The sequence below is a fragment of the Nannospalax galili genome, unplaced genomic scaffold (assembly GCF_000622305.1).
Source record: "Nannospalax galili isolate Female #2095 unplaced genomic scaffold, S.galili_v1.0 scaffold59, whole genome shotgun sequence".
NCBI classification, from domain to species: Eukaryota; Metazoa; Chordata; class Mammalia; order Rodentia; family Spalacidae; genus Nannospalax; species Nannospalax galili.
Window position 1 is genome coordinate 2433798 of NW_008344412.1, and position 26271 is coordinate 2460068.

At 41.1% G+C, this 26271-nt stretch overlaps 1 protein-coding gene across 4 annotated transcripts in view; it reads right to left on the reverse strand.

Moving 5' to 3' along the window:
- Positions 1-26271, reverse strand: part of Plch1 (phospholipase C eta 1) — a 174465-nt gene that overhangs the window by 132455 nt on the left and 15739 nt on the right. The gene's annotated exons all lie outside the window — the stretch shown is intronic.

The following is a 26271-nucleotide window of genomic DNA, read 5'->3' on the forward strand; positions in this document are numbered from 1 at the left end:
GTGACTTCCATGATAACTTTGGAGAACTGTGCCCATTCTCCTTCATCTTTCTTATACATTAAATTTGTGCTTGAGCTTTTTAACTAAGTAGGAACCAGAATCAAATGTAGAAAACAGACCAAAGACTCCTATACTCTGGTTCAAGGAGATAAGGCTTTAGGCAACAAGCTGCTTGTTGTCTAAACTGCCGTGATAAGGTAACTCAGACAGCACACACTAATCAGAATATAAATGTATACTTGTCCAAATTTGGGACAGTGTGGGGCAAAGTGTTCCTACACAGGAACCCTACCCACAGCATCCAACTTCTATAGGTATCAAAGGAAAACAAATATTCCTGCTACAGTGGCTATGAGATCTTAGAATTCACCTCACACACACAGAAGCAGCCATTTTTATTTTGCTTTGCCATATGCTTTCTTAAAAATAACAAACATAGCCAGGCGTGGTGGCATATGCCTTTAATCCCAGCACTCAGGAGACAGAGACAAGTGGATCTCTGTGAGTTCAAGGCCAGCCTGGTCTACATAGTGAGTTCCAGGTCAGCTGGGGCTACAGAGAGACCCTGTCTCAAAAAGACCAGTAATAATAATAATAATAATAATAATAATAATAATAATAGACATGTGATGGGGAGTCCGGTTTGCAGCTGTGTGGTAGTAACAGAAGTGGGTTTAGATACCCACAATCAGTCTACATGGGGAGCAGAAGAACATGGGGTTCATTTTTGCCTGTAGCAGACACTGTTCTTTGTGTACTCAAGCTCCACACTCTTCTTTTCCTTTATAAGCACATGAACACTACATGCTTAACTCAAAATATTCCCCAGCAACAAGTACACATACATCCCCGTGACTCAATTCCAGCTAATATAACTATGAGTTCATAAGTGAGCTTCTTTGAGAATTATTTCAGAGACTGGTTCAGTTAGCAGATAACCTTTTACTCCCTTTCCTATTATCTAAATGAATATTTGAGAACTGGAACTGTAGTGATCGACCATCTTGTAAACACAAAGTTTCCTCAGAAATGGAAGCTGGTCATTTTCCTTATACCACACTGCTTAATAATTATCAATGGATATTAACTAGGATTAATTAATGGTGATTTGAAAAGGGGAAAAGCCTGGGAATTGGAAGGGCAAAGAGCTATCACACCTGGAGTGCCAAACCAAGGATATTCACATGTAAGAAAATTAATTCTTACCTAGTTCAAGGCATAAGGCACTATTATTTAGAGTTTATGTAACACACATACACACACACACACACACACACACACACTAGAGGTACACCAACACAATACTTAATGGTAGTCAGTCTCCAAGAGAGCACACACTGACAAACAGTTGAGATAGCTTTGATCCGCTATCCATGTCTTTCTATAGCCTCCTCTCACACTAGTTCAGGCAATCTATAACCTAGTCTATATTTTAAACTGTGGTTCTCAACTCACATATGGGGTCATGTAACTGAATGCAGACATTGTGAAAATATTGGCAACAGTAAAACTCTCTGAACGAGAAACAACCAAAAATTACCTCAAAAATCAAACACGTAATGAATCTGAGACGCTTTGGGCACAGCTCAGTCATGTCACATCACATTGCAGTAACTCCACATGTTCTGAACACACAACATGCACACTTTGCACTGCCCGTGACCACACATCACACTGTACCAATTAACATTAATGTGTTGGAAATACCTCTGCTCAGTCCAGACTAATATTTGTTACGAGTTTCAGTGTTTTTACTGTACACAAAATGGCTCAATAGAAAACAAAGACTTTCAATATTTTTCCTACCATCACTCCTCAGAATATAAATATGAAATGACTATATCTTTGGATCACACTGTGTGAGAACATTTGATTTTTAAAATATCTGATTTAGGGCCAGTGAAAACTGTCTACTGAAGCAGAAAAGCCACTTCAAAGACGGCTCCACAGAAAAACAATCCACCACCAAGCCTGAGCTTGATTCCTAGAACCCACATGGTAGGAGAGACTCCTGTGGCCTCCACACGTGAGCTGTGTCATACGCAGGCACATGGGCACACACCCAGAATAAATAAGAGTAATAAAGTTTTTAAATTTTGTTTTAGTGGCTGACCTGTATTTTATGAAAAGAAAATCATCCAATGAATTTTGCTTTGGGATTGGGACAGAATTCCCAACAATTCCTGAAATGGTCTTCGCCACACTTCTACCATTGCATGCTATGAGTATTCATGAGAAGCGATCTCAGCACTGGCCATTATAAAATCAAAATACAAACTCTGAAAAATATTGAAGATGTTCTACATCCTGCAGCATCAAATATTCACCCAAGGTTTAACTCTCTATGCAAAAATACATAAGCACATCCAGCTCATTGGTGTATACATTTTCTCTTGTCTTTAATACGTAGTAAGATTATGTGTACATCAAAGAATTGTTTTAGAGTTGGGGGAGTAGCTCAGTCAGTGAAGCATTTGCCACGTAAGCATGAGATCCTGAGTTTGAGCCCCAGAACCTATGTTAAAAAGCCAGGTGTGCAAAGGATTCCACATCCTACCAAGAGGCACCCACACACCCACACTTATTGCTGTTCTGTTCACAGCAGCAAGGAATGGAATCAACCTAGATGTCCACCAACAGATGAGCAGACAAGGAAAATGTGGTATGTTTACATGATGAAATTTTACTCCACAGTTAAGAAAAATGGATTTGCAGGAAAATGTATGGAGCTGCAAAGCATTATATTAAATGTGGTAATTCAGACACAAGAGGAAACTACGCTTTATCTCATGTGAATCCTACCTTGTAATGAATGCATGTGTGTATATCAATGTAAGGACAGCCTAAAAACTAGAAAGGAGACTGAGCGATGGTAATGAGGAAAGACGGGGAGGCACATGGACATAGACCATGAAGGTAGGAAAGAAACAGAACGGGAGAAATGGGTCCAGAGGGATCAGGAAATGAGGAGACTCAACTAAAACAAATTCTGTCTGGAAATGGCATGGTACCTAATATTTATATACTGAATAAAGAAATAAAAACAAAAGCCAGGCATGATGGTACCCTAAGTGGTGCTAATCCCAGCACTGGAGACAGGTGGAGACAGGTGGAACCCTTTGGCTTCTGTACAGCAAGCCTAGCCTACACAGTGAGCTCCAGGCCAACGAAAAAACAAGGTGAATGGTTCCTGAAAAAAGACACCCAGGGTTGACCTCTGGCTTCCACATGCGTGTGCACACACATGCTGGCACACCCGCATACACACACAAATGTACATTCCACATGCAGACACTCATATGCATATGTATACACTCATGAAGTATTTCTTTGAAAGAAATTTCTTAATGGTTTATTATTAGTGAATGTTTTTCTGTGCCTAGTCTATATGCGCACATACCCAGGGTTGTGTAAAAATTGCTCGGATGGAAAAGGGTCACAAGTGATAAAAGTGTCAAGAAGCCCTGGTCTATGTGACCACTGGAGTGTGACAAAAGCAACAGTGTCGCTTTTACTGTGGGTCTCAAAGGGCCCACAGCTTCTGCCTTGGCTCCATGGCTTACTCCACTTGGGCTAGCCAGTCACCATGTCAAGAGGACATCCACATGAAGGGGCACCGAAGGTGCCTCACCAGCAACAGCTAGAGGGTCACAGGAGTCTCCAGATGGTGCCCATCGAACTGGTATCTGACCACCCTCTCATGAAGTACTCCAAGCTACACTCATCAAGCTGAAGCACTTTTGAATTCCTGCCTCAAAAACTAAGAGACACTTAACGGCTATGAGTTTGGGGGTGATTTGGTATCAGTAAAGAGATTGTCTGTGTCTGTTGGCATTGGTGCCAGTCCTTTAGAAGGCCTGGGCATTGCAATGTAGCTCCCATAAAATTATTCTCAAACTGTTCAAAATTATTCCATTAATTAGATTCCGTATTGTCATTTCATTGGTCCTGTCCCCATGACGCCTAGTAATACGTAAGCTCCATGAGGGCAAGGATCACACCTGGCTCTCCCATCATGACATTCGCCGGTGTGTGAAACAGGAGCTAGACTGTCCTGGGGAACAAGGTCAGTAAATATTTCATGAGTAAATGAATCAGAAATTCATAAGTAAAGTCACATGCTAAGGCTTGTCTAATTTGGAAATTTTCCTTTTCTTCTGTTAGCCAATCTCCTCTCCAGTGACATGTGATACCGAGAAGATCTTGCCCATCCCCTAATTCTATGAGATGAAGCACCAGCCCAGGAAAGCAAACCTGAGATTACATCCTGACTTTGTTTCCACTACTGGGTCACACATTTCCTGGTTTGTACTTCAACTGAAATCAGGATCACTAAAATGAAGTCAGAGACAGGAACAGATGGGCACAGCCCAGAGACAGGACCTTGTCAAGTAGAAAAGAACAAAGCTTTGGGGAAATGAAGGGTTGCCGAGGGTGGGGTACACAGTCCAGCCCCCGCAGATCTCAGTGAGCTGTCTAACCCCCATATTAAGGAACAGCTGAAGTAACTCTAACAAGTCCAAATGTGTTGATTACAAAAACCATGCAAAAAAAAGAAACAAGTTTGAGGAAGAAGGTAAGAATTTCCAAGAAGGGAAATTTAAATCTTGATTTCATGCTATGTGCTATGGCTTAGATGTTGAGTATCCTCAATGGCTTGGGACACTGGATAGTACTCAGAAGAGCTGTGGACCATTAGGTGAGGCTTCATGGGAAATCCTTAGCACTAAAGGGACCGTGGACCCCACCAGCCCCTCAGTCTGTTTCCTGGCTTATGAAGTGAGCACTTTTTCCCACTACACACACACTCCCACCACTATGAGCTACTCTCATTAGAAACCTGAGACTATGATCCACCCAGTCTTGGACTGGAACCTCCAGAAAGAACTGTGGTGGTTTGAATGAGAAGTGCCCCCCATAGGCTCAAGCATCTGAATACTTGGCCAGTTGGTGGCACTGTTTGGGGAAGGCCATGGAACCTTTAGGAGGTGTGGCCTACCTGGAGGAAGCACATCACTGGGGGCAGCTTTGAGAGCTCATAGCTGGTCCCACTTCCAGGTGTGCTCTCTGCTTCCTGTGAGTAATTGAAGATGTGAGCACTCAACTTTTTGCTCTGGGCACCTCTCCTGCCATGCCTCCCTCACCATGATGGACTCTTACCCACTTGAACCTTAAGCCAAATAAACTCTTCCTTCTATAAGTTGCCTTGGTCATGGTGTTTCATCACAGCAACAGAAAAGCAACCAACTCAAGAACCATGAGCCAAAATGAACTTTTCCTCTTTATAAATCAATTGTTTCAGGTATTTTGTTAGAGTAACACAGAACTGACTAATACATTAAGTCATGTTTGGTTTATTTTTCTTTTATACATTCAGTTTCTATTTTTAGATTGGAACAACAGAAAAAAAATTCATTTCCAAATAGTTCCTTTTCTGTTGGTGGGAAGAGGCTCCTTCTTTTAAAATTAAACCTGAACAGGGTATGGCAGTATGTGCCTATAATTCCAGTATCAGGAGGCAGAGGCAGGAGGATCACTGAGACTTTGAGGACAGCCTGCTCTACACAGAGATTTTCTGAACAGAGTAGTAAAAAGAAGGGGGAAAAGGCTTAGAAATATCTTTAAAAGTGTTCAACATCCTTAGCCATCAGGGAAATGTACATCAGAACTACTCTGAGATTTCATCTTATCCCAGTCAGAATGGCTAACATCAAGAAAACAACTAACAGCAAATGTTGGTGAGGATGTGGAGAAAGGGGAGTCTTCATTCACTGTTGGTGGGAGTGCAAACTGGTACAACCCCTTCGGAAATCAGGTCTAAATCTAAAAGCAGATCTAACATATCACCCAGCTATACCACACCTTAACATAGACCCAAAGGACTTCATATCCTACAATAGAGATACTTGCTTGTTCTATTTACAGGGATACTTGTTCGTTGATGTTCTGTTTACAACTAAGAAACAGAAACAGCCTAGATATCCTTCAACTGATGAATGGATAATGAAAATGTGGTACATAAACAAAATGAAATCCTAGTCAGCTGTAAGGAAAAATAAAATCACAAAATCTGTGGGTAAATGAATGAAACTGGAAAATATTATACTGAGTGAAATAATCCAGATCCAGAAAAACAAATGCTGCATATTCTCTCTTAGTGTGGACCTTAGCTTTGAGTATACAGTGTGTGAATATACAACATGAAGTCACCACAGAAGCCAGGGAAATAGAATGAGACCATGGGACAGTGGGAGGAATGAGACGGGGGCAGTGGGACATAGGTGCTATAAGGAGGTTATGGGAAAATGGGGGTAGGAGCTTTAAGTGGAAGGCAGAGAGAAGGTTATACAGGAGAGGAAGGAAGAAGATATAAATAGTACTGAGGATGTTTGAAAAAGCTGTAGGAAAACAGTATTTTATAAGTTTACTTAAAATATATATATACATATATATGCATATATATATGCACATATATACAGTTTAAATAGAGTTATAGTATACAGAGTGATAATGCTCCCTCCAAGAGACATAGAGTAACAACATGGGAAACCTCCCTCTGAGTCAGGGGATGAGTCTAAGAGACTCCCAAACAATACAGGCTATTTCCACTGCCCTTGGTTGCCCCCAGAACTTGAAAGAAAGTCCATAATGCTGAAGACACCACATACTTCAGACACAGGACTTGAAGGGATGGAGCGGGAACTGACCCGGAAGCTCCTCCCCGAGGACCAGCTCTCACAGTATCAGAAGGTGCTACACAAGCTTCCAAGGGAGGAAAGCAACCAGTAGCATTACCCAGTGGTAAGGCCTGGGAACTCAACAATGACGGGCCCGGCACGATATCTGGCAATGGTGCAATAGTTGGATTATTATCTAGTACTATCTAGTCGGTGGCAACCAACAGCTGTCTAATTGGGGTTGGAGAGGCCAGAGACACTGGAGAAGAATCTACTACTGCCACTTTCCTAAATCAATACACTTTCCAACTGTATTCTAAATACTTATCCTATACCCACAGGTAAGTATAGCTCTCACCCCTCATCAAAGAAGCTTCTTTTTACAGCAGATGGAAGTTGGTACGAAGATCCACAACTGATTAAAATGCAGAAAATAAGTGAGCATCATCTGCCCAGCTCCAATTAGTGTATCTACACTGCAACACCTATACCTAAGGCTCAGGGAGCATGGCCAAAGAGGAGGTGGAAAGACTGGAAGAGCCACAGACTACGATGCCGGCTGCTAGATAGTGCCTCTAACCACGACAGAGACGCTGCACTCATGAAATCTGAACAATGTGGTTCACTAAGCAGCACCTGCAGAATGACACCAGTCAATGCAATGTGCCAGTGGGATGAGGAAAACTTTACAAAGTCCCACCCCTACATAAAGAGCTTCAGGCAGTCAATGACTGAAGAGAGAGGGAGAATCAGTTTTCTCCAGGGTGGTTAGCCCTAAACACACATGTACATACAGGCAACACTAAATGGGCTCAGTAGGGTGTGTGTGTGTGTGTGTATGTGTGTGTGTGTGTGTGTGTGTATGTGTAAAACAGTAACTATAGAAGAGATCATGAACTATATCACAAACCAACCAAGACCCAGCCAGAAACCTGCCAAGTCACCACTGACACGCCCACACTGCACACACTTGTTTCTCCTGAACAGCCTTCCCCTCTACATCACTCACCTTAGCTTTACAGCTTTATTATAACCTGTTAAATGACACCCTGGACACTTGCTAGCATCACAGCCCTCTCCCATCCTCTCCCCTTCCCAGCACTGACCTTCCCAATGTACAGCTCCAATCCCTGCGTTCTCATGAACAAACCTTTCAAAAATGTTGGTTGTACCTGTTAAAAGCGTGTGATACTGCATCTACAAATCCATATGAAAAGTCCTTTCAAAATCCTTGAACAAAATTAGCCTTCCAGTACTAGCTTCCCAAGAGCCCTCCACACAATTTAGCAGGTAGACTCCCCCAGAGCTGGAAAACACAGGACTGAGGGGAGAACAGAAACTCCTCAGAGGTCCAGCAGAGCCCCTCCAGGCTCAAGCCCTTCTACTTGCCAGCTCCATTTCCTGGACCACCTGCATCCAGCTCAAGCCACACCTCACGCCCCTCAATAACTCTGAAAGGTAAGTCTTTGAGACTTATTTTGCTGGGCTGGTTTTTGATAAAATAGCTCAGTAAGGCAATGAATCACAGGGAATGTTACAAGACATATCTGTGGTGGTTTAAAAACATGTCTACAAATTCTCTGACACAAAGCCTAATCCCTCACCACTTCAGTATGGGCTAGCCTTGGTGACTCAGTTCTAAAAAGCAGAATGCGTCACCAGCATAAGTACTGATACAGAGACAAGACTACGAAATTAGCTATCGTCTTCATTTCTGATTTCTAGCTCTCCTCACAGAGAATGAAACAATTCGGTATAAATGCTGTATCATGCAGGGCCCACACACTTGCTTTTCCTGTTCAGCACAGTTAATAAAAAATGCATGAAGTCTTAACCTAAGAGTCAAAACGCAAAATGAATGCACTGAACAAACAAGTATTTGTACCCCTAACAATTTAAAGGACTCCCCACATACTTTAACAGTCCCAGCATAAAAGACATGTGACTGTCTCATTCAAAAGCCCCCTAATAAAAGCATTCCTGGGGACAGCACTATCAATCCAACACACATTTCCTGAGGTTTTCTCTTCCAAATTTAGGAATCTTTTAGATAGATCAAAAGACACAATTAACAGGAAATTGCATTTTCTTTGTAGATCACAAAGCAGTCAGTTTAGAAGAACAGCACAAAAGATGTACACAGAACTTTAAAAAAAAAAGCTAGGCCCCAGGTAAAGCACCCCCCGACAGACTTTGCTACAGTAAGGTTTTAATGGATGGCTGGCGAACAATTTCACCCTGTCCCTCACTCCTCACTTGCTAAGAAGAAATGTTTTTCAAAAGTCTTTCAAAAATAAATAAAACTTAAAATTTCTTTAAAATCTGAGATAAAGAACAATAAGTAATTGCCTGAAGAGAAGACAGAGCCAACAGCCATCCATGAAGGCACGCAGCAAGGACTTGTAAGCATCAGTATCTAATCTTGCACTACCTAAGACTCTCTGAGCTTACAGTAAGCTGAATTCTTGCAGCCTGGGCACTTTCCCTGCTCTCTTCCCTTCCCCAGTAGTTCGAGTCACCACTACACATACATAATAAAAGAATTCTGACAGAGTTCTCAGAAGGAATTAAATTTATATCTTTTGCCTGCCATGTTTACCTGAAGGCAAAAAAAAAAAAAAGAGGAATTTTTGCATGTTTTCTAATTGAAAACTTGAAAGACTTGAAAATTTGGCTGTTAGAGCAAATGTGAGGTAAACATAATTTAGTCAGTGATTGAGTTATGGTAAAATCTCTTAGCCATTGGTATAGCCAAGACTCTATCTACTGGGTCATAAGGAGGGAGAGAAGAGAGGGGAGGGAGGGAGGGAAAGAGGGAGGGAGGGAGGAAGGGAAGGAAGGTGGGAGGGTGGGTCAGACTTTGCAGCCTACTGTACTCTTCCTCAAACAGCCCAAGACCCCTCCAAAAAGAAAAAAAAAAAAGCTGTGGTAAAACTAACAACTGTCTGTGTACCCTTCGTAGCTATTCTCTTTTCACTTTCACTATATCACAACAGTCCTATGAGATACGACAGAGAGATCACCTTTGTTTTGGCAATGAAAATTTCCAACAATTGTACAATTAACACACATCAGGAAATATCCCTAAAGCTGGAGCCTCTAGAGCTACACCTGGGACTATGATACAATAAGAGTACATGCAGCACCTGGGCCTGAGGCAGCCCCAGAGGGAGTGCCACTGGAGGGAGCCACTGGCCTGGCATGGAGCCACCCTGGCCAGGAGGCTAGAAGCCTCTGAAAGCTAATGTGACCTGAGACACTATAGTTAGCCTTAAGTTACAGTGAACTGTGATAAGCTTTTAAATGACAGAAAAAAAAAACAAAACATGTTATGAACAGTCATAATTTAAGAAGTGGGTGAATATATTGCAACATATGTGACAGATAATGCCTTTTCCTCGCATGCAATGAGTTCTGACAAATCAACAACAGAAATACAAACCCCGACGGTGTGGCGTGCCTACCTGTAACCATAGAACTTAGGAGCTAGGAGGAGGAGGATAGTGAGTTCCAGGCCAGCATGGACTGCATAGCAAGACCCTGTCTTAATAACTTTAAATAATATGTTAAGAAGTGGGTGAATTTATTGCAACATATGTGACAGATAATGCCTTTTCCTCCCATGCAATGAGTTCTGACAAATCAATAACAGAAATACAAACCCCGAGGGTATGGCGTGCCTACCTGTAACCATAGCACTTAGGAGCTAGGAGGAGGAGGATAGTGAGTTCCAGGCCAGCCTGGACTGCATAGCAAGACCCTGTCTTAATAACTTTAAATAATATTAATATTATTAATAATTATTATATGTAATGGTTGCAGGATAGAATCTACAGATTCTATTGTTATCTGTATTAAAAAGGCTGATACCACCTACAGTTGGCTAGAACTTAGTCTAGCTGGCCTGGCACTCACTATATAGACTAAGCCAGCCTGGAACTCAGAGCCCAGCATCCACATCAGGTGGCTCACAACCACCTGTAACTCCAGCTCCAAGGGCTCTCAACACCCTCTTCTGAATTCCGAAGGTACCTGCACTCACATGCATAAACCCACACACATATATGCATAATTTAAAAATAATAAAACTAAATATCTTAAATACAACGGTTAAAATATCATGATGCAGGTATGTTACAACATAAAGATTTGTGCATCTCCATGTTGAAAATATTCTATAAGAAAAATATAAACTTGATATAGCCAGAATCCACATCAGGTGGCTCACAACCACCTGTAACTCCAGCTCCAAGGGCTCTTAACACCCTCTTCTGAATTCCGAAGGTACCTGCACTCACATGCATAAACCCACACACATATATGCATAATTTAAAAATAATAAAACTAAATATCTTAAATACAACGGTTAAAATATCTGTGAGTTCGAGGCCAGCCTGATCTACATAGTGAGTTCCAGGCCAGATGGGGCTACAGGGAGACCCTGCTTCAAAAGACCAAAAAGGAAAAAGAGATTCATTGTACTTGCCTGTGCATGAAATAAGGAAGACACAAGCCAAATTGTCAACCGAGAGCACTTAAAAAGTATTTACAAAGCGTTTACAGGGGCTGGATGTCTATGACTTACAAGAGCCTTTTGCATTTTATTTCATATGCTTTTGTCTATTAAATGGTCTAATAAGTATATGTCAGTATTATAATTTTTAAATCAGTAAGAATCTTTTAACATGGAGAAATTCTGGAGCTTCACATTAGTCAACAAGCAAAGTGCAATGCTGAGTAAACACAGTCCATTCCTGCTCACACTGTTCCTGAGCCACTTCCTGCTTCAGTAGGAAGTTCCGACCTTATGAACATTAATATAAGACAGCCCTACCTCCTTCCTCCAGTCTTACTGACAGGCAGATTAGATGTTCCAATTATTTTCTCTGAAGTTGTCCTCAGAGATGATAAGTTCTTATCTTGGATAAACTAAAGGAAGCCCTGAGTACCTACTGGCTTTCATTTTTCAAGTCCTGACTTCCTAGACTCTCTCCCTACAGGAATCTCTAAAAATCTGTAAGTTATGCCTCAGAGCTTTGGACCCATGCGGTTAAGCATGCAGAACAAGCTTATTAATTTGACTTTCTTGGTGAACATAACGATCAAATTAGTCTGTGTGCAGGTGGACAAAGCAAAGCCCAAGTCAGATTTGAGCACATATTTGACTATTACCTAATCGTACCTCTCATTTCTCCAAGTATTCCAGGAGAGTTAGGGCGGCAAGAGGCCAGTTTATTTTAATCATGCTACTACGTCCCTCAAACAGCTATAACATTTAGGCTAAAAAGCATTGTGTTAAACTTTTCATATCAGATTATCGGAGAGCTTGCTAATAACCTGCATTTGTGCTGCATCATTTATCTAATGCACATGAAGAAGGCAGCGTCACACACATGGCTAGACTGAGATTATTATCCCCCAGAGTTCTCTCAACTCAGAAGAAACAAATCCACCCACAGTTACAGCAGGTTAGAATTCCCCTGCAGATTAGCAAAGAACATTCTGCTTTTGATTTTTGAGATCCTGTTGAACACACTTATATTTTATAAGCCTACTTTGAACAGTCTAATGTTTTCAAGGTCATCAATTCACTAAACACTAGCACTGGGCATCATATATCATTTATAGAATATTTATTACACACAAGAAAGACTTCAGGTGCTTTATCTCAGCTTCTTGGCCTCCTCAGAGCTATTTTGAAACCACTGTTCTCCTCCCCGTCTAAAAACAAAGGCATGTCCTCCACCAAATACCCCCTACTTTGTCTCACTGCAGTTACAAACCACACAGCCAAGGACTCTTCCTCGTTCGTTGATGATTTTGTACCCAGCTCCGCATCTCTACCTGCCCATATTCCTGATGACACTGATTAGAGTTGGGAGATGCTCCATGTTCTGGCTGTTTTGTTCCTGGACCACTTCATTTGTAATGACTTTGTCCTCTACCTACCTGAGCCTCCTCCCACTTCAATGGTCCCATACTAAAACTCTATACAACTAACTGTTTAATTGCATAACTCTCTAAATTTCCACTTCCAAGATTTCTACTAGAACACCACCACCTTATCTTTATCCCTTTCTCCAGTATCCTAGATGTTTGGCACCACTGGGAAATTCGAACTCATTGGCCTTTTTTTCTTAACATTCTGATTTCTTTGTGTATGTCTGTGTGTGTGTCTCTGTGTGCATCTGTGTGTGTGTATGTGTGTGTGTGTAAACATGAGCACACACATTCATGTGGCACTGGCTATATTGCATAAGTTCAGAGGACAATTTTCAGGAGTCAGCTCTCTCCTTCTACCATGAGTGTTCCAGGGATCAAACTCAGGTTGTCAGGCTTGACAGCAAGCACCTGTATCCACTGAGCTATCTTGCAAGCCTATCATTGACATTTTTATACTATCCACATGCCTATGGCCCTCCACTGAGGGTGGGTCCACAGGTCTTTCAGGGCTCTTTAAAAATTTTTGTGAACATTGCTTTCTTTAAAAAAATATCATGATTACACTGAAAAACTTTGTATAGGTTGGAGAATTCAGAGAGGGAGTGAATGCCACACTCACATTACAGCAACAGTGACAAATTTCACATTATGGTTGAAATTTGGTATTGCTGAAGCTTGGCAGTACAGTTTTATCAGTAAATAATACTCAAAAATTCTAATAGACAAATAGAACTGTCAATTTACATTCTAAAATACAATTACATATATTTAGTTTGAGGATTATATCAGTTTAGTTATTATAGTACTTTCTTTGTTTTTAACTTCCCAGACTGTGATTTTTATCTCTAAAATTAGGTGTTTTGCATTTTTCATAAGGCACAGGTGGAAGGCACACTGGACTGAGAAGAGTAATCGAAAAATAATGGAAAACCTCTTGGTGCCTGGGAATGGGCAGGGTCCAACATCTAGCAGGCTGTCAGAGGAGGTTGGAAGTCTGTTCTAGAGAATCGAATTTACAAATGACAGAGACTTCCCCCGTCCACAGCATAAGCCCAACACAGAGGCAAAGCCACTACCACGTGCAACCTGGGAATTCAGGGGAGGGGGCTGTCAGGAGTGCAGCCATTCAAAGAAGGCTGAGACTGTAGCCCAATATCAGGAAGTCCTCCATCCTCCACTCTGTCCCACCATCAGCCCACCACCAGAGGAGGGTGGGACCACGGCTCAGAGTAGAGGACCAAAGGGCCAGGCTCATGTGAGGGGACCGCAGCTCCAGGTTAACAGGAAGGGACTACAGCTCCAGCTCAAAGGAGAGGACCACAACTCCAGCTCACAGGATGGGTGGGGGCGTGGTCTAAGTTTTGCATATACACTCAGTTTCACTCCTCCTTTATGCTGGTTACTTCCTGTTCTCCTCATCCTCTGTATCTGCACAAAACATAGGAACAAGACTCATTTTACATTTGTTCCTCACTTTTCACAAACGGGCTGCCACTCATTCCCCTTACCAGTTCATCCCACTGAATCTCAAATGGCTTCTACACACGTTCTCTTTGACTCTCCAACATTGTTCCCACTCAGCTGACAATTCTGCTCCTAATGTCAGCTATAGTTAAACAGCTAGGAAAACTCATCCACTTGCCACTTTATCTTTACCTATACTCTGCTTCCTGTCTCTCTTACATCAATTTGTTTTCTTTCTACTGGATTGATTATTCATAACAATATTCAAATATGTTACTGAAGTGTCCTCTGAAAATTCTAAAGTCCCTTTAAAAATTAAGGTGTGGTAGTACAAATCTATAGTATCAGGTGACACAGGCAGAAAAAATCCTTGATCCCAGGAGTTCAGGGCAGTACCATGGCCTACCAATAGTGTGCCTACGTCTAAGAACACTCACTGCACTCAGGCCTGGATAACACTGATAAGACCTCTTTAAAAAAATTTTTTTTCAAGCCAGGCATGGTGGCACTTACTTGTAATCCCAACACTCTGGAGGCAGAGGCAGGAGAATCTCTGTGAGTTCAAGGCCAACCTGGTCTACACAGTGACTTCTAGGCCAGCTGGGGACCCTGTCTCAAAAAGACCAAAAAAAAAATTTATTTTTCATCCCTATGCCTTCACCCTATCTACAGTTCCCCCATGACTCTATATGTCTACCAAGAAAACACCTTAAAACCAGTTGCCTGCCTCTCTCCACTTCTTTCCCTCTCTCTCTTCCCTTCATTCTTTAACCAAGCTTTTGTCCCCACTTCCTCACTGAAACCATGTTGATCAAGCAGGTCCACATTATCACCCTCCCAAGTCCAGTGGCCATTTCTCAGAACTCACTAGCCCAGCTGATCCCACCCTTCTCCTTGTCTCCCATGGTTCCTAGGACATCACATGCTCCTGGTGCCTCTCATTCATCCTGGCCCCTCCTCCATGGTTCACGTTGCTAATACTCCTTTTTTTCTAAGCTCTAGATTTGATGAATTCAAGGACTCACACTGATGTCTTCTTTCTCTCACCTCTTAATAATCTTAGTGAGTGGAGAAGCATGATGTTAAATATGCTGATAATTCTGACCTCTGTCCTGAGGTCCAGAATTGAATATTTAACCTTCCTATTGATATCTGCATCTTGATACCTAATACATATCTGAATCTCCCTGTGATCAAAGAGCTCTTGCCCCCAGGGCACACGTACATACATCACCTATCTTAGGCATCTCCATCTCAGAAATGGAATCACCATCACCCAGTTTATCCTGAATGGCTCTTTCAAATAGCCAACCAGGTACAAAGCTGCATTGAGTCAACCTTCAAGTTATATTCTAAAGTCTTACCCCTTCTCATATATTCCCCAATATCACACCACTCTAGTACAGGGCAGCATCATTTCATGGGATAATATCATAAGCAGTCTCCATCTCCTCTCAGCTCATATGTCCATCTTGCATAGAACAATCTGCGAAGTCTCTCCAAAGAAGACCTTGTCCCCTGTCACTGACCCACTTAAATCCAGAATGGCTTCCAATTAACCTTAGCAGAAAAAATCTAAACGTCATAGCCCAATATCTGGCTACTTCTCTGCCCCATCCTTTATCCATGACCTTCCTTCACTGCCCTGGCTCCTAGCTGTCACTTAAACACATCATTCTTGACCATACAGAGCCTTTGTACTTGGTATTTTCTCTCCCTGAACACTTTTCCTTCAGATGTTTTATAACTTACTCCTCAGTCTATTCAGGCTTCTACTAAAAGGTCACCTATTATCAAAGTCTTTGAGGATCTTTCTATATAAAATATTCATCTTTCAAGTCTACATAAAAAATTTACCTTAAGTGACTTTTTCTGTTTCACTTTTTATTTTCCTGGATTAATCAATTATTTTTAGGATCTTTACCAACAGTGAGAGATGCCTAAATCCAAATCTTTCTATACATCCACTAAAAGAAAGTAAATAAAACTATCTATAATCCATACCCAGAGTATAACTTGAAGTTAAAAACAACTAAAAATTTAATTTTACTTGCAAATGATAAATAGCAAAAACCAGCAAACCCAACCTGAGAACCAGACAACATTAACTACATGGAAAACAGAAACAGGTTGTAAGACCCAGGAATGAAAGAATACAAAAGTCTTCCTGGTAAAGAAAGGGTCACACCCAAAAGACTGGCAAACCAAGAACGCTTCCAGAAAGAAAGCCAAGACAAAAATTAAAAAGAGTAAAATTACTAAGTAAATTTGAAACTCAGATTCTTGAGGGGAAAAAAAACTAAGAAAGGAAACAAGAAGACATTAGCAAACCTATTTGAGAAAAAAATGAGAAAGCATAAATAAACAAAATAAATTGTAAATGGAGGTTAACCATTGAAACAGAAGTTATGTTTAAAATAGCAAAAGATAATCTTTACACACGCAATTAAATATATCCAAAAATCTAGAAAAAGGGATAATTTTCTTTCAAAATATATTTCCAGTATTTGACTTCACTACAGATTATCTGAAACATTTTCACGGAACAGAGAAATTGGGACTATTATCCTCCCGAATAAAACCTACCCCCACAAAGAAGCTACAGACTAATGTGTCTTTATGGGAGGAATCCAATCAAACCTTCAAAGAATCCATCAGCCCTAAGCTACTTATGTGCCATTCATAATGCTTCAGAGCCTAGAAAAAGGGCAAACTGCAACATTCTTTTTGTGAAGCAAATATCATTTAGGTACCTAAACTTGATTTCATAAAAGACGGTACAGGAAATAACTACGTACAAGCTTCACTTATGAATGTTGCTGTTATTTATGTGCGTGTATGTGGGTGCACACATTTACACACACACACACACACACACACACACACACACACACACCAGTCGCACATAGAAGAGTACTCATTATCAAATGACTTTTTAACAGGAACCCAAAGATGTTTCCTTTCTGAGCAATCTATTAATGCAATTCATTACTTTACCAGACACAGAAAGGGAAATCATGCAATCATCTCCACAGATGAGTCTTCAAGGCCATCCACAGAATTTAATACTGTTTATAATTCTTTTAATTCAATAAAATTGAAAGTGGCCTGGGTGGTAGCTCGGTAGTACATACAGTGTTTGCCTTTGACCCTCTGCACTAAAGGGGGAAAAAAATCAGAAAAGAAATAAATCATTGACTAGCTCTGTATATGTATGCCCGTGTGCACATGTATCTATCTCCCCTTTAGGCACAGAGCTACCATCTTACTTAACCTTAAGAAAATATGATGGGAGAGAAATATCTCATATGCAAGAACAAAAACAATCAATGCTTTTACAAAATGTTTCTGCAGCTTAATTAAATACGAAGAAAACTAAGCATGCAAGAATAGCTAGGAAATGAGACCTCTGCTTCTGAGCAAGATGGAGTAACCCATCTGAAACCAAAGAAATACTGGATGACATAAACGAAACAATAGTTTTTAAGACTTTAGCTACCAAGCCACAAAGACCAATGTTTCCTGGGAGCCAGAAATCTAATGACATAGTTGCCTCAGCTTGCTGCCTGGAAAATACCAACTCTAAAACAGAAAGTGAAATTCAGTAAGAGCACAGTGGTCTTTCTGAGTTGAGAAGGGAGTTCAGGGAGTGACTTCACGAGAAAACTTAATGCGGAAATGTGAACTACCCACAGTGAATACTCTGGAGGTGCACACAACCTCCTTCCTCCAGTCTTCTAAATAATGATTAGAACAGGGATGTGGGAAAGCTACTCAAGGCCAGCAAGAAACCATCCCAAAAGATTAGCAGAAACAACAATCAAAGCTCAAAGTTTAATTTTGTGAATAATATTTTTTGCAAAGTTATTTATTGAATTATAAAACCTGAAGCTGTATTTATTGGTAAAGCCCTAAAATATTCCCATAACTCCCCATTACTCCATAAGCCTTGCCAGAAAAATACAAAATTACTCACATAACAAAGAACAGTCCTTAAAAAATTAAGTTGGCAGCTGGGCACGGTAGTGCATGCCTATAATCCTAGCACTAAGAGATGGGGCAGGAAGAAGTAGTTCAAGATCATGTTCACCTACTTTAACAAGTTCAAGGCCAGCTTGAGCTACATGAGACCCAGTTTCAAAAAACAAATAAATAAAATTTGCTTTTAAAGAAGTTTATTTCTAGGTTGGAGAGATGGCTCAGCGGTTAAGAGCACTTGCTGACTTTCCAGAGGGCTCAGTTCCTGGCATCCATATCAAGTAGCTCATAACCACATGCAGCTATAGCTCAAGGGGTATCTAACCTCTTCTTCTGGCCTCTGTAGGTACACACACACACACACACAGAGCATACACTTACACAGACACATACACATATATGTGAATAAAAACATTTTTAAAAAGAAGTTTATTTCTATAGTTGGCTTCTATTAATCTTTGATCTAACTACTTCAATTTATCCTAAGTCAGTCTCAATAAATCCTACTGATCAATATGCCTCTCGTATCTGGAAAGAGGTAGTCATGCATTATATGGCACTCTTTCTCCCTGGATATCTGCCCAAAACAATCACAGTTCTCAATATCACTACTTTTCCTTCAGAAGTAATTAAGAAGTTAATCTTACTTTGAAAACAACATTGCCCAACAGACTGTAAAACCAACTTAACTATTTAAGATGAAAGAAAGTATATCACATTCTAAGACAAAGACAAAATTGTCTCCCTGGCTGTCACATCACTACCAATCGGTCACTGGGAACAAAGGCTTCTCAGCTTTATTAACGCCTCCAGATGCAGTGGTATGAAAGAAACTGGGCACTATCCAGCCCCTAGTTCATAATAACAAGGAGTGATGTCTCAATAGCCAAGGAGTCATCCAATCTCAGAAACCCAAGATTCCTTTACAATTCCTGGACACGTGCCAGGGAAGACATTTCCTCTTACTCCTGATCCTCTTTTAACATCAATGAATGATTTAAAAGGGGAACCTTCTGCTTCATTTGATACTGGTAGATCATGTGCCTTCTGTTATTTCTTTTATGTAACTCTGAAAGTGCTTCTAACTTTAAACTCATTATCTATATCCATGAATGGGGAAGCCAGACATCTAGAATGGTTAGATCTATTAGTGAAGAATCCACATCTGGATAACAAAGGTGACTGCCCACTCCGTGAAGTAGTCTTCAACAATTAAGTCTTCAACAGGCTGACCACAAGTGCAAGTCAAACTTTTCCTAACCAGCACACCCATGGCCACTGGATACAGCTGGGGGAACTATATTCTTCCAGATATCAACATCCACTTTTACTAACCTATTCTCTCTGAGTTGCCTCTCAGAGAAAGCTATGAAGTTCTTAAAGTGCTGCAGAAGCAAGGCATTTGAGATGGAGATGGCAGCAGCAGGTCAACTCCAAGGCTATTTCTAGCCAGCCACTGTGGGTCTTACACAGAAAGAGCTTTTCAGTCACTAGCAGCCCTTGGGAACCTGCTGTGTGCCCAGCACTAGGCTAAAGAGTTGAAATTTACAAAGGAAGAGAACATTATTTCCGCCTTTGAGAAAGGTATATGTCTTCCTAATATTAATAATGAAGTGATCTAACTACAGCTGTGTCTGAACTTTTGCTAAATTATTTCAACTACTGCAAAGTTGGAAAGAATTCTTCTGTTCATTTACTCTTATCAGTCTCTTGAGTTTTGATTCATCTTTTGTACATTTAGATTTTATATTATAGGAAGAAAATCAACAGGCCCCCCCTGTAAAAAAGAATCTCGTGTTAGAAAAGAAATTGACAATTTTCCTATTCCTGTGTACCTTAGGGTGAGTGACTCCCCTAGAGTGATTTCATAGGTAATTGAATTTCATATGAAATTTACTGAACAACAAAGGTCTGATGTGCTCTGAAGAACATCCCAGATAGCCAAATCCCTGCCTGCCTACCTGCCTGCAGCTTTCGGACATGATGCCAAGTAGAGAACTGGAATATTGGAATACAGGAGAGTATTATCCTCTGCCCACTTTGTCGACAAAGGCTAGAGGGAGAGGAGCCCTTCAAACACTGTACAAGAGATATTAGTTAATCAAATATTCCAACTTTATAGTTCATATAGAACAATGTGCTTAACTTATAGCTAAGGAAGTTTAAAGGCCCTCAGTTCAATAACTGGGTTCAAGCAAAAAGAGGTTGATCAGAGCCTCAGGGCAAAGGCTCCTCATATTAGTCATAAGAAACTCCAAATTAAAATACGAGGCAAGCTTTGACCATACTGCAGCTAGAAGGGAGTCTTCTAGGCCAAGCCCTCTCTTTTAAAGTTTTCATTTTACACATGAGTGCTTTGCTTGCATGTATGGAAGAGCGCTTGTGTGTGCAATGCCTTTGGAGGCCAAAAGAGGGTATCAAATGCCCCTAGAACTGGAGGTTGCAGATGGTTGCTAGCCACCATGTTGGTGCTGGGAACCAAACCTAGGTCCTCTGCAAGAGCAGCTGCAAAAATGACTTTAATTTTTTTAAATATTTTATTCATTATTTTTATTTTATGTGTATGAGTGTATTGACTGCACGTATGTGAGTGCACCCATGTCATGCAATGAGGTCAGAAGAGGGTTTCAGATTACCCTGGAACTGGAGTTAAGGACGGTTCGTAGCCACCATGTGGGTGCTGGGAATCAAACCCGGGTCCTCTGCAAGAGCAGTCAGTGCTCTTAACCACTGAGCCATCTCTCCAGCCCCAGGAAATGACTTTTATAAATGGGACATAATCTAGACTAATGACTTTCAATTTACCCCAGCAAAACCATATGCTCTTGTGTCTTGTGACCTGAGCACGTGATCTCATTTCCTAGGCAACCTCAATTTGATACTCCACCCAAAAATATAACAAATGAAGAATGGATGGATGGATGGATGGATGGATGGATGGATGGATGGATGGATGGGTAAATGAGTGAGTGAGTGAGTCAGTGAATGAATGAATGTGGGTTTGTTTGAGAATTAACATATCAAAGCACTGAAAGCAAGCACACCCATTGTACACATTGGAGACTGGGATGTGTGACCTTGGGTGAGTGAGATATTATAGAACTAGGGATGAAAAGGACAAATAGTCTTTTAAGATTAGTATGGAGCCTAGCTTGTATTTCATCAATTAAAGCTGGAGAACTCATTTTGAATGAAATCTTGGTTGGGGCCAGGCTCAAGGATACAGTTGCAGTAAGACAATTCTATCAGTACATTTCCAGGAGACGGGCGGTTCCAAGAAATATTTAGGTGTCTTCCAAGTTCAGACCCACACTTAAAAACTAAATTTAAGAGTTACGCTACTTGTTCAGGTAATTATAATATTGGCATAGTAAAACAGCAAGCAGCCAGTGCTCTTAATCACCGGGCCACTTCTCCAGACCTGCCAGGGGCTTTTGAGCAAACTCAAGTTTGTAGCTCAGATTCTGAGCCAAAGTTCTATCATCCCACATCCCGGGAGCTGAAACTTCACCTGCTTTACCAAATCCCTTAGTGCCTGTGTTTCCTCCCACCTCTCAAAAAGAACATGCTTTGAGGCAGAAATATTTAGGAGGAAAAAAGAAACCCACCATCTGCACTTCTATTAATAAACACATCACCAGAACCCATAGGCAAAGAAGGAGAAAGGAGGTGTATGTCTGGCAGGTCTGCCCCCTTCTTCCTGGCTTTTATTTCCCACTTGATTCCAAAATCAAGAAAGACAACCTACAAAGATGCATACAAAACAGAGTGAAAATAAATACAGCCAGGGTTGTAGTCCTGTCTGTTCTTTTTGAGAATTTCCATAACCAAGCCAGGGGCACTCAGATCATTCTGTCTGGCAAAGCTAAAGAGGCAGTCATATGCAAGAAGGCACTTCCTACTTCTAGGGTTTGATTCAACTTAAGACAGTACATAAATCTAGCATTTACTGAGGCTTTAATAATCTCTGATAATCTAGAAAACAACCCTCTGAATGAGCAGAATCTATACAAAAAGCCCTGCAGTAAATCTGACTGGGAGCTGCCAACCTCTACTTCCTGACTGGAGCCCAGTGCCTGCACAGCTCAGGAATACCAAGGTCTTGCTTAGATAAGCTTATGATGTGGATGTGCATTAGAATGAAATGGATTGTTCCCAGGACCTAAAAACTATATATACTTCTGTATTAATTACTTTTCTGTTGCTGTTATAAAACACCATGATCAAGGCAACTCATAGAGGAAGAGTTTATTTGGGCTTTCAGTTCTAGAGGGATGAGTCCATCATGGCAGAGAGGCATGGCAGCAGGCAGCTGGATCAGAAAGCTGAGAGCTCACATCCTCCAAGCACCCACAGGAAGCAGAGGAAGCAACTAAAAGTGGGGCAAGGACATGAACTCTCAAAGCCCAGCCCCACTGCCACATGCTTCCTCCAGCAAGGTCACACCAAGGTCCCATGACCTTCCAAACAGTGCTACTAACTGACCAAGTCTTCAAATACATAAATCTATGGGGGACACTTCTCATTCAAACCACCACATCATACACATATATATATATGATCTATGTATAAAATTTTTTATCTTAAACCTGACTCAAATTAGGAGCAAACAGTAATGAAGAATGCACAGCACCCAAAAGGCCTTAGCCCCAATGAGAACACTGAATTGTTTGTTGATCTTTGACTCCTATGTTTACATATCTTTTTTTTCCTTTCTTTTTTCAATGGCTAAAAGACGGAGTAGGAGCTGGAGAAATGGCCCAGGTTGGAATCCCAGCACATACATGGCAGCTAACAACCATCTGTAACAACAGTTCCAGGGGCTCCAACACCCTCTTCTGTTCTCCGCGGGTACTGAATGTCATGGGTGCACTAATACACACGCAGGCATAATACTTATGCACATTAAAATAAATGTAAGAAATAAAAATTTTAATTTTTTAAAATTAAAATATATAGTAAATCTTTCTTCAAATGGAAACTTCCCAGTGTTTTACTGGTAACAATCACTAAGCATAACCTCCACATAGGACACTGCTATAGACTGTAAAAGCATCAGATGAAATGAGATGCCATTCCTGTTCTACAAATTTCTCAGAAGTAAAATTCTGGTATTCTCAGAGGCTGAATCCTAGAAATGATTTCTGACTACACCTCATGCCTCCTCCATTCTTTTACACTTACTTGCTTAAAACAAAAAGACAAGAGAAAAACGATGTGTGGTAAGCAGAGCTTCAAAGGCACGTTTTCTATAACCTGTGATTTGATCAATTAGGACAAGTGCTTTTGGTTAGATTAGGGTAACTAAGAAAGTGCACAGAAAAGTAAATCTTGACCCTATTTTAGCAATAGTTAACTGCTGAAAACTTTTCCTCTCCTTTTCATTTGTTTCTCTCCCCCAACCTTCCACATGCTGGACAAAGTATTCATATTATTTCATTTGGAGTCTGCTGCTTCAGGCATTAATGTCTCTATAAATATCTCCAGGAGCAGGGAGATGGTTCAGTGAGCAAAGTGCTTGCTGCACAAGCATGAGGACTGGAATTCAGATCCCCAGCACCTACATAAAAAGCTGAGCAAAGGGGGTGCCCCTGTGATTCCAGCACTAGCAGGTGGAGACAGGAGGACCCCAGGGTCTTGCTGGGAGGCCAGTCTAAACAATCAAGAAGTTCCAGGTTCATTGAAAGACTCAAAAAAACAAGGTGGGAAGTCAAGGGCGGCGCTACAAACCTTTAATCCTAATACTCAGGAGGCAGAGACAGGGTAAACTCTGTGAGACTGAGGCCAGCCTGGTCTACCTGATGAATTTCAGGGAGACCCTGTCTCAAAAAACAGGGGGCTGGAGAGAGGATTCGGCGGTTAAGAGCACTGGCTGCTCTGGTGGAGGACCTGGGTTTGAATCCTGGCACCCACAAGGCAGCTAGTAACCATCCACAACTCTAGTTTAGAGGAACCGAGATCCTCTTCTGACCTCTATGGGCATTGCATGACACAGGTGTACTCACATACCTGCAAGCAATACACTCAGACACATAAAATTTAAAAATAATAAGTAGCCACCATGTGGGTGCTTGGAATCAAACCCAGGTCTTCTGTAAGAGCAGTCAGTACTCTTAACCGCTGAGCCATCTCTCCAGTCCCTATAAAAAAAAAAAAAAAGCGTGGTCAAGACGCCCAGTGAAAACCTTTGGCCTCCACATATGTACATATAAGCACACAAACCTCCACCCACATACACACACACACACACACACACACACACACAATCTCCTAGCAAAATCTTATCTCTCAAAAGTAAGGAAAGAGCTGCACATTCCCTTTGTATCTTCTCCCACTGAACTGCACCTGCCTCCAGCAGGGACTATGGCTTATTTATCCTACTAACAGTGGTACCCAGTGCAATGCATGGTGCCTAATGATCCAAGGATGTCAGTAAATGTTAGCTCAGTGAATCTCCTTTCCATCATTTGACTTACTATCTCTGCATGCTAAATGTCAGATTTCTACTGATTGGCTGATACAAACTCTTAGTTTGCTCATCATTAGAGAAAAAGAGTTACTATCAAATTTATACCATGACTGTTTAGGCTCTTATGTGTATTCAGCAGCACGACCAGCAGAAAAACAGTATCCAGACAGCGCACTTGTGGAACAAAAGCATTCCTTAGCCAGCTGGCTTTTAGCCTGCCTTTTGCTCCCTGAACTAATCATTCACCTAGTATCTGCCAACCATAATGAGTTAAATACTGATGCACCATACAGTCTGGGGACCACTCTGATTGCAAAGATAAGACAGAGCATGAGATTATGCCCAGAAAGAATCTGGCAAAGGCAATACAGTAGAGGAGATTCAGCTGCAAGTGTTGAACATGGGTGTCTGATTATCTAGGCTACTTGGCTATTCAGAGTGCAGAGACTGCATGGTCCTCATTCATACCAACGAGAGACATCTATTTACTGAAATTATCTCCCAGCTGCATAATGTCTGAGCTACATGCTCCAAGAAGATATTTCAGCCCTTCACTAAAGATTTCCCAAAGTATGTCTCAGACACTAAATACCAACTGAATAAAAGCTGATACACTTTGTCTAGTGCAAAGGTCAGCAAATATTCTCTGTAAAGAGCCAGAAAGCAAATGGTCTGAGCAGGGCAGCCTATGCAGTCTATGATAATCATTCAACTCTGCAGACTTAGAAAATATGTTAACCATTAAATATGGCTATGTTCCAGTAAACCTTTTTATAAAATTGTCAGCTGGCCAGATTTGGCTCACAGGACATCATTAGCCAATGCCTGGTCAAGGTTATGAATCAGAATCAGGTAAGTTTTTAAAATTATACAACAGTGAAATGTATGTCAATAAAGCTTCTTGTTTTCACATAATTTATAGTTTATGAAACTCACTTATGTACTTTGACTCAAAATGTAACCTTCACCCCAATCATTTGAAGTAGATAAAAAAACTTTCATTAATTCGTCACACGTCTAAGAACAGAACAAGAATTTGGGCTTCTGCCTTCAAGGTAGAAATTACTATATGTTTACAAAACTTGTTTTCTCTTCTACCAGAGTTCAGAGTCAGACTACGTTTCCCAGGTACCTTTTGCAGTTGTGCACAGCCATGTGATTAGGTTCTAGTCAGTGGAATTGGGTCTTGCTAATTAAAATTTGCTCATAAAAATCTGCTACATTGGACCCTCCACTTTCTTTGCCCATGCAGTTGGCTGAAAAGGAAAAACTTCTCAGAAGATTTTGTCACAGTGATACTGGTCTCTTGTTACTTAGAGCTAATTTTTCTGTCCCAACTAACCTGCACCAATTGTCCCAGTAAAACAAAGGTTTCACTTCAGTGGTTCTGGCCTCTTCTTAATCACAGCTGATTCTTCAGCTCAGCCGACCAGAACCCACAGATTCTCAATTCGAGATATCATATAAACAGCCCTGAAAGCCTCTGCTTCCCTTTGAAGTTTCCCAAGCTAGATCTCTACTGTGCACAACTCTTTCAGCGCCACAGCAACAAACTCTAAGCACTCAATGCCTTTTTTAGTCCAAAGTTCCAAACAGTCCCAAACACTTTCACAACCCTGCCCAAAACTCCAAGATCGGTTTTGTCACAGCAATACCCCATGATCCTGGTACCAATTTCTGTTATAGTTTGTTTTCCCATTGCTGTATTTCCTCAGGGTCAACACACAGAAGCTACGGTCC